Source organism: Eleutherodactylus coqui, chromosome 2 (assembly GCF_035609145.1).
Source record: "Eleutherodactylus coqui strain aEleCoq1 chromosome 2, aEleCoq1.hap1, whole genome shotgun sequence".
Taxonomy (NCBI): domain Eukaryota; kingdom Metazoa; phylum Chordata; class Amphibia; order Anura; family Eleutherodactylidae; genus Eleutherodactylus; species Eleutherodactylus coqui.
The window spans coordinates 108,630,790-108,638,986 of record NC_089838.1 but is presented as its reverse complement, the minus strand read 5'-3'; positions in this window follow the sequence as shown (position 1 = coordinate 108,638,986).

Here is an 8,197-nt window from a genome sequence, read left to right as displayed (position 1 = left end):
CCGAGCTGGGGCCCGCAATTCTGGGGGTGGGTAGGACGTGAGCGGTCCCGGGCTCTGACTCTGTCCCAGCCTCCACTAAATTCACCCAATGTGCCGTCAGGGAGATGTAGTGGCCCTGCCCGCCTGTGCTTGTCCACGTGTCCGTTGTTAAGTGGACCGTGGCAGTAACCGCGTTGGTGAGGGCGCGTACAATGTTGCGGGAGACGTGGTCGTGCAGGGCTGGGACGGCACATCGGGAAAAGTAGTGGTGACTGGGAACTGAGTAGCGCGGGGCCGCCGCCTCCATGATACTTTTGAAGGACTCCGTTTCCACAACCCTGTACGGCAGCATCTCAAGGCTGATGAATTTTGCTATGCGGACGGTTAACGTTTGAGGGTGCGGGTGCGTGGCGGCGTACTTGCGCTTGCGCTCCAACGGTTGCGCAAGCGACGGCTGGACGGTGCGCTGAACTACACTGCTGGATGGGGCCGAGGACAGCGGAGGTGAGGGTGTGGGTGCAGGCCAGGAGACGGTAGTGCCTGTGTCCTGAGAGGGGGGTTGCATCTCAGTGGAAGGTTGGGGCACAGGGGGAGAGGCAGGGCTGCAAACCGGAGGCGGTGAACGGCCTTCGTCCCACCTTGTGGGGTGCTTGGCCATCATATGTCTGCGCATGGTGGTGGTGGTGAGGCTGTTGGTGTTGGCTCCCCGGCTGAGCTTTGCGCGACAAAGGTTGCACACCACTGTTCGTCGGTCGTCAGGCGTCTCTGTGAAAAACTGCCAGACCTTAGAGCACCTCGGCCTCTGCAGGGTGGCATGGCGCGAGGGTGCGCTTTGGGAAACAGTTGGTGGATTATTCGGTCTGGCCCTGCCTCTACCCCTGGCCACCGCACTGCCTCTTGCAACCTGCCCTGCTGCTGCCCGTGCCTCCCCCTCTGAAGACCTGTCCTGTGTAGGCGTTGCGCACCAGGTGGGGTCAGTCACCTCATCGTCCTGCTGCTCTTCCTCCGAATCCTCTGTGCGCTGCTCCCTCGGACTTACTGCCCTTACTACTACCTCACTGCAAGACAACTGTGTCTCATCGTCATCGTCCTCCTCACCCACAGAAAGTTGTTGAGACAGTTGGCGGAAGTCCCCAGCCTCTTCCCCCGGACCCCGGGAACTTTCGAATGGTTGGGCATCAGTGACGATAAACTCCTCTGGTGGGAGAGGAACAGCTGCTGCCCAATCTAAGCAGGGGCCCGAGAACAGTTCCTGGGAGTGTTCCCGCTCCTGAGCAGGTGTCATTGTAGTGGAGTGAGGAGGCTGGGAGGAAGGAGGAGCAGCAGACAGAGGATTCGGATTTGCAGCAGTGGACGGCGCAGAACTGCGGGTGGACGATAGGTTGCTCGAAGCACTTTCTGCCATCCAGGACAGGACCTGCTCACACTGCTCATTTTCTAATAACCGTCTCCCGTGTGGACCCATTAATTGGGCGATGAATGTGGGGACGCCAGAAACGTGCCTCTCTCCTAATCGCGCAGCAGTCGGCTGCGACACCTGGATCAGGAGCTCGGCCTGTGCCCACACCCTGACTTGGCCCTCCGCGTCCTCGGCCGCGTCCACGTCCTCTAGGCCTACCCCTACCCCTCAGCATGCTGTATTACCAGTGATTTGATTTCACAGGCAGGAAATAAATTGGCGCAAGACTGCAGGCCAAATATAATTTTTTCCCTTTTTTTACACCAAAAGGCCCCACTGCCTCTAGTGAATGAATAATCTAAGTTTAATAACTGTGCTGTGTCCCTGCTAATGTGTCACAGAACTTGAGGGTAGCAGAGTTATTAACTCTGGCAGAGCAGGTATTTTTTTCCCAATTAAGGAAAGCAAATGGCGAAGCCAGCAGTAAACCGTAGCTGGGTGCGTCTGATTTTTTAACGTTGTACACGCAGCTCACACGTGTCCACAGCCCTTAGGACGGACAGAGGCAGGACAAATAGATTTTGTTTCCCTTTTTTTACACCAAAAGGACCCACTGCGTATATTCAATGAACATGAGAAGTTTAATAACTGTGCTGTGTCCCTGCTAATGTGTCACAGAACTTAAGGGTAGCAGAGTTATTAACTCTGGCAGAGCAGGTATTTTTTTCCCAATTAAGGAAAGCAAATGGCGAAGCCAGCAGTAAACCGTAGCTGGGTGCGTCTGATTTTTTAACGTTGTACACGCAGCTCACACGTGTCCACAGCCCTTAGGACGGACAGAGGCAGGACAAATAGATTTCTTTTCCCTTTTTTTACACCAAAAGGACCCACTGCGTATATTCAATGAACATGAGAAGTTTAATAACTGTGCTGTGTCCCTGCTAATGTGTCACAGAACTTGAGGGTAGCAGAGTTATTAACTCTGGCAGAGCAGGTATTTTTTTCCCAATTAAGGAAAGCAAATGGCGAAGCCAGCAGTAAACCGTAGCTGGGTGCGTCTGATTTTTTAACGTTGTACACGCAGCTCACACGTGTCCACAGCCCTTAGGACGGACAGAGGCAGGACAAATAGATTTCTTTTCCCTTTTTTTACACCAAAAGGACCCACTGCGTATATTCAATGAACATGAGAAGTTTAATAACTGTGCTGTGTCCCTGCTAATGTGTCACAGAACTTGAGGGTAGCAGAGTTATTAACTCTGGCAGAGCAGGTATTTTTTTCCCAATTAAGGAAAGCAAATGGCGAAGCCAGCAGTAAACCGTAGCTGGGTGCGTCTGATTTTTTAACGTTGTACACGCAGCTCACACGTGTCCACAGCCCTTAGGACGGACAGAGGCAGGACAAATAGATTTCTTTTCCCTTTTTTTACACCAAAAGGACCCACTGCGTATATTCAATGAACATGAGAAGTTTAATAACTGTGCTGTGTCCCTGCTAATGTGTCACAGAACTTGAGGGTAGCAGAGTTATTAACTCTGGCAGAGCAGGTATTTTTTTCCCAATTAAGGAAAGCAAATGGCGAAGCCAGCAGTAAACCGTAGCTGGGTGCGTCTGATTTTTTAACGTTGTACACGCAGCTCACACGTGTCCACAGCCCTTAGGACGGACAGAGGCAGGACAAATAGATTTCTTTTCCCTTTTTTTACACCAAAAGGCCCCACTGCCTCTATTGAATGAATAATCTAAGTTTAATAACTGTGCTGTGTCCCTGCTAATGTGTCACAGAACTTGAGGGTAGCAGAGTTATTAACTCTGGCAGAGCAGGTATTTTTTTCCCAATTAAGGAAAGCAAATGGCGAAGCCAGCAATAAACCGTAGCTGGGTGCGTCTGATTTTTTAACGTTGTACACGCAGCTCACACGTGTCCACAGCCCTTAGGACGGACAGAGGCAGGACAAATAGATTTCTTTTCCCTTTTTTTACACCAAAAGGACCCACTGCGTATATTCAATGAACATGAGAAGTTTAATAACTGTGCTGTGTCCCTGCTAATGTGTCACAGAACTTGAGGGTAGCAGAGTTATTAACTCTGGCAGAGCAGGTATTTTTTTCCCAATTAAGGAAAGCAAATGGCGAAGCCAGCAGTAAACCGTAGCTGGGTGCGTCTGATTTTTTAACGTTGTACACGCAGCTCACACGTGTCCACAGCCCTTAGGACGGACAGAGGCAGGACAAATAGATTTCTTTTCCCTTTTTTTACACCAAAAGGACCCACTGCGTATATTCAATGAACATGAGAAGTTTAATAACTGTGCTGTGTCCCTGCTAATGTGTCACAGAACTTGAGGGTAGCAGAGTTATTAACTCTGGCAGAGCAGGTATTTTTTTCCCAATTAAGGAAAGCAAATGGCGAAGCCAGCAGTAAACCGTAGCTGGGTGCGTCTGATTTTTTAACGTTGTACACGCAGCTCACACGTGTCCACAGCCCTTAGGACGGACAGAGGCAGGACAAATAGATTTCTTTTCCCTTTTTTTACACCAAAAGGACCCACTGCGTATATTCAATGAACATGAGAAGTTTAATAACTGTGCTGTGTCCCTGCTAATGTGTCACAGAACTTGAGGGTAGCAGAGTTATTAACTCTGGCAGAGCAGGTATTTTTTTCCCAATTAAGGAAAGCAAATGGCGAAGCCAGCAGTAAACCGTAGCTGGGTGCGTCTGATTTTTTAACGTTGTACACGCAGCTCACACGTGTCCACAGCCCTTAGGACGGACAGAGGCAGGACAAATAGATTTCTTTTCCCTTTTTTTACACCAAAAGGACCCACTGCGTATATTCAATGAACATGAGAAGTTTAATAACTGTGCTGTGTCCCTGCTAATGTGTCACAGAACTTGAGGGTAGCAGAGTTATTAACTCTGGCAGAGCAGGTATTTTTTTCCCAATTAAGGAAAGCAAATGGCGAAGCCAGCAGTAAACCGTAGCTGGGTGCGTCTGATTTTTTAACGTTGTACACGCAGCTCACACGTGTCCACAGCCCTTAGGACGGACAGAGGCAGGACAAATAGATTTCTTTTCCCTTTTTTTACACCAAAAGGACCCACTGCGTATATTCAATGAACATGAGAAGTTTAATAACTGTGCTGTGTCCCTGCTAATGTGTCACAGAACTTGAGGGTAGCAGAGTTATTAACTCTGGCAGAGCAGGTATTTTTTTCCCAATTAAGGAAAGCAAATGGCGAAGCCAGCAGTAAACCGTAGCTGGGTGCGTCTGATTTTTTAACGTTGTACACGCAGCTCACACGTGTCCACAGCCCTTAGGACGGACAGAGGCAGGACAAATAGATTTCTTTTCCCTTTTTTTACACCAAAAGGACCCACTGCGTATATTCAATGAACATGAGAAGTTTAATAACTGTGCTGTGTCCCTGCTAATGTGTCACAGAACTTGAGGGTAGCAGAGTTATTAACTCTGGCAGAGCAGGTATTTTTTTCCCAATTAAGGAAAGCAAATGGCGAAGCCAGCAGTAAACCGTAGCTGGGTGCGTCTGATTTTTTAACGTTGTACACGCAGCTCACACGTGTCCACAGCCCTTAGGACGGACAGAGGCAGGACAAATAGATTTCTTTTCCCTTTTTTTACACCAAAAGGCCCCACTGCCTCTATTGAATGAATAATCTAAGTTTAATAACTGTGCTGTGTCCCTGCTAATGTGTCACAGAACTTGAGGGTAGCAGAGTTATTAACTCTGGCAGAGCAGGTATTTTTTTCCCAATTAAGGAAAGCAAATGGCGAAGCCAGCAATAAACCGTAGCTGGGTGCGTCTGATTTTTTAACGTTGTACACGCAGCTCACACGTGTCCACAGCCCTTAGGACGGACAGAGGCAGGACAAATAGATTTCTTTTCCCTTTTTTTACACCAAAAGGCCCCACTGCCTCTATTGAATGAATAATCTAAGTTTAATAACTGTGCTGTGTCCCTGCTAATGTGTCACAGAACTTGAGGGTAGCAGAGTTATTAACTCTGGCAGAGCAGGTATTTTTTTCCCAATTAAGGAAAGCAAATGGCGAAGCCAGCAGTAAATCGTAGCTGGGTGTGTCTGATTTTTTAACGTTGTACACGCAGCTCACACGTGTCCACAGCCCTTAGGACGGACAGAGGCAGGACAAATAGATTTCTTTTCCCTTTTTTTACACCAAAAGGACCCACTGCGTATATTCAATGAACATGAGAAGTTTAATAACTGTGCTGTGTCCCTGCTAATGTGTCACAGAACTTGAGGGTAGCAGAGTTATTAACTCTGGCAGAGCAGGTATTTTTTTCCCAATTAAGGAAAGCAAATGGCGAAGCCAGCAGTAAACCGTAGCTGGGTGCGTCTGATTTTTTAACGTTGTACACGCAGCTCACACGTGTCCACAGCCCTTAGGACGGACAGAGGCAGGACAAATAGATTTCTTTTCCCTTTTTTTACACCAAAAGGACCCACTGCGTATATTCAATGAACATGAGAAGTTTAATAACTGTGCTGTGTCCCTGCTAATGTGTCACAGAACTTGAGGGTAGCAGAGTTATTAACTCTGGCAGAGCAGGTATTTTTTTCCCAATTAAGGAAAGCAAATGGCGAAGCCAGCAGTAAACCGTAGCTGGGTGCGTCTGATTTTTTAACGTTGTACACGCAGCTCACACGTGTCCACAGCCCTTAGGACGGACAGAGGCAGGACAAATAGATTTCTTTTCCCTTTTTTTACACCAAAAGGACCCACTGCGTATATTCAATGAACATGAGAAGTTTAATAACTGTGCTGTGTCCCTGCTAATGTGTCACAGAACTTGAGGGTAGCAGAGTTATTAACTCTGGCAGAGCAGGTATTTTTTTCCCAATTAAGGAAAGCAAATGGCGAAGCCAGCAGTAAACCGTAGCTGGGTGCGTCTGATTTTTTAACGTTGTACACGCAGCTCACACGTGTCCACAGCCCTTAGGACGGACAGAGGCAGGACAAATAGATTTCTTTTCCCTTTTTTTACACCAAAAGGCCCCACTGCCTCTATTGAATGAATAATCTAAGTTTAATAACTGTGCTGTGTCCCTGCTAATGTGTCACAGAACTTGAGGGTAGCAGAGTTATTAACTCTGGCAGAGCAGGTATTTTTTTCCCAATTAAGGAAAGCAAATGGCGAAGCCAGCAATAAACCGTAGCTGGGTGCGTCTGATTTTTTAACGTTGTACACGCAGCTCACACGTGTCCACAGCCCTTAGGACGGACAGAGGCAGGACAAATAGATTTCTTTTCCCTTTTTTTACACCAAAAGGCCCCACTGCCTCTATTGAATGAATAATCTAAGTTTAATAACTGTGCTGTGTCCCTGCTAATGTGTCACAGAACTTGAGGGTAGCAGAGTTATTAACTCTGGCAGAGCAGGTATTTTTTTCCCAATTAAGGAAAGCAAATGGCGAAGCCAGCAGTAAATCGTAGCTGGGTGTGTCTGATTTTTTAACGTTGTACACGCAGCTCACACGTGTCCACAGCCCTTAGGACGGACAGAGGCAGGACAAATAGATTTCTTTTCCCTTTTTTTACACCAAAAGGACCCACTGCGTATATTCAATGAACATGAGAAGTTTAATAACAGTGCTGTGTCCCTGCTAATGTGTCACAGAACTTAAGGGTAGCAGAGTTATTAACTCTGGCAGAGCAGGTATTTTTTTCCCAATTAAGGAAAGCAAATGGCGAAGCCAGCAGTAAACCGTAGCTGGGTGCGTCTGATTTTTTAACGTTGTACACGCAGCTCACACGTGTCCACAGCCCTTAGGACGGACAGAGGCAGGACAAATAGATTTCTTTTCCCTTTTTTTACACCAAAAGGACCCACTGCGTATATTCAATGAACATGAGAAGTTTAATAACTGTGCTGTGTCCCTGCTAATGTGTCACAGAACTTGAGGGTAGCAGAGTTATTAACTCTGGCAGAGCAGGTATTTTTTTCCCAATTAAGGAAAGCAAATGGCGAAGCCAGCAGTAAACCGTAGCTGGATGCGTCTGATTTTTTAACGTTGTACACGCAGCTCACACGTGTCCACAGCCCTTAGTACGGACAGAGGCAGGACAAATAGATTTTGTTTCCCTTTTTTTACACCAAAAGGACCCACTGCGTATATTCAATGAATAATAACTATGTTTTGGCCCTGCCTACACAATTCTTTCCCTGTAGTATCAATGGAGGGTGCAATGCTCTGCAGAGGCGATTTTGAAAAAAAAAAATATGCAGCACAGCTAACAGCAGCCTGGACAGTACTGCACACGGATAGAAGTGGCCCTAGAAAGGACCGTTGAGGTTCTTGAAGGCTACACTCACTCCTACTAACACTCTCCCTGCCTATCCAACACTTCTGTCCCTAATGCCGGGTGCAACGCTCTGCAGAGGCGATTTTGAGAAAAAAAAAAGTCACTGCTAACAGCAGCCAACACACAGGTATTACTGGCCCTAATAAGGACCTTTGGGGTTCTTGAAGCCTACACTAACTGCTATTTCTCTCCCTACAGCAGCTCCGGTACCAGCAGCACTGTCCCTCATCTAACTCACAAGGCATGTGTGGCGAGCCGCGGGAGGGGCCGACTTTTATATTCGGGTGACATCTGATCTTCCCAGCCACTCACAGCAGGGGGGTGGTATAGGGCTTGAACGTCACAGGGGGAAGTTGTAATGCCTTCCCTGTCTTTCAATTGGCCAGAAAAGCGCGCTAACGTCTCAGGGAAGGAAGTGAAAGTAACCCGAATACCGCATGGTGTTCGTTACGAATAACGAACATCCCGA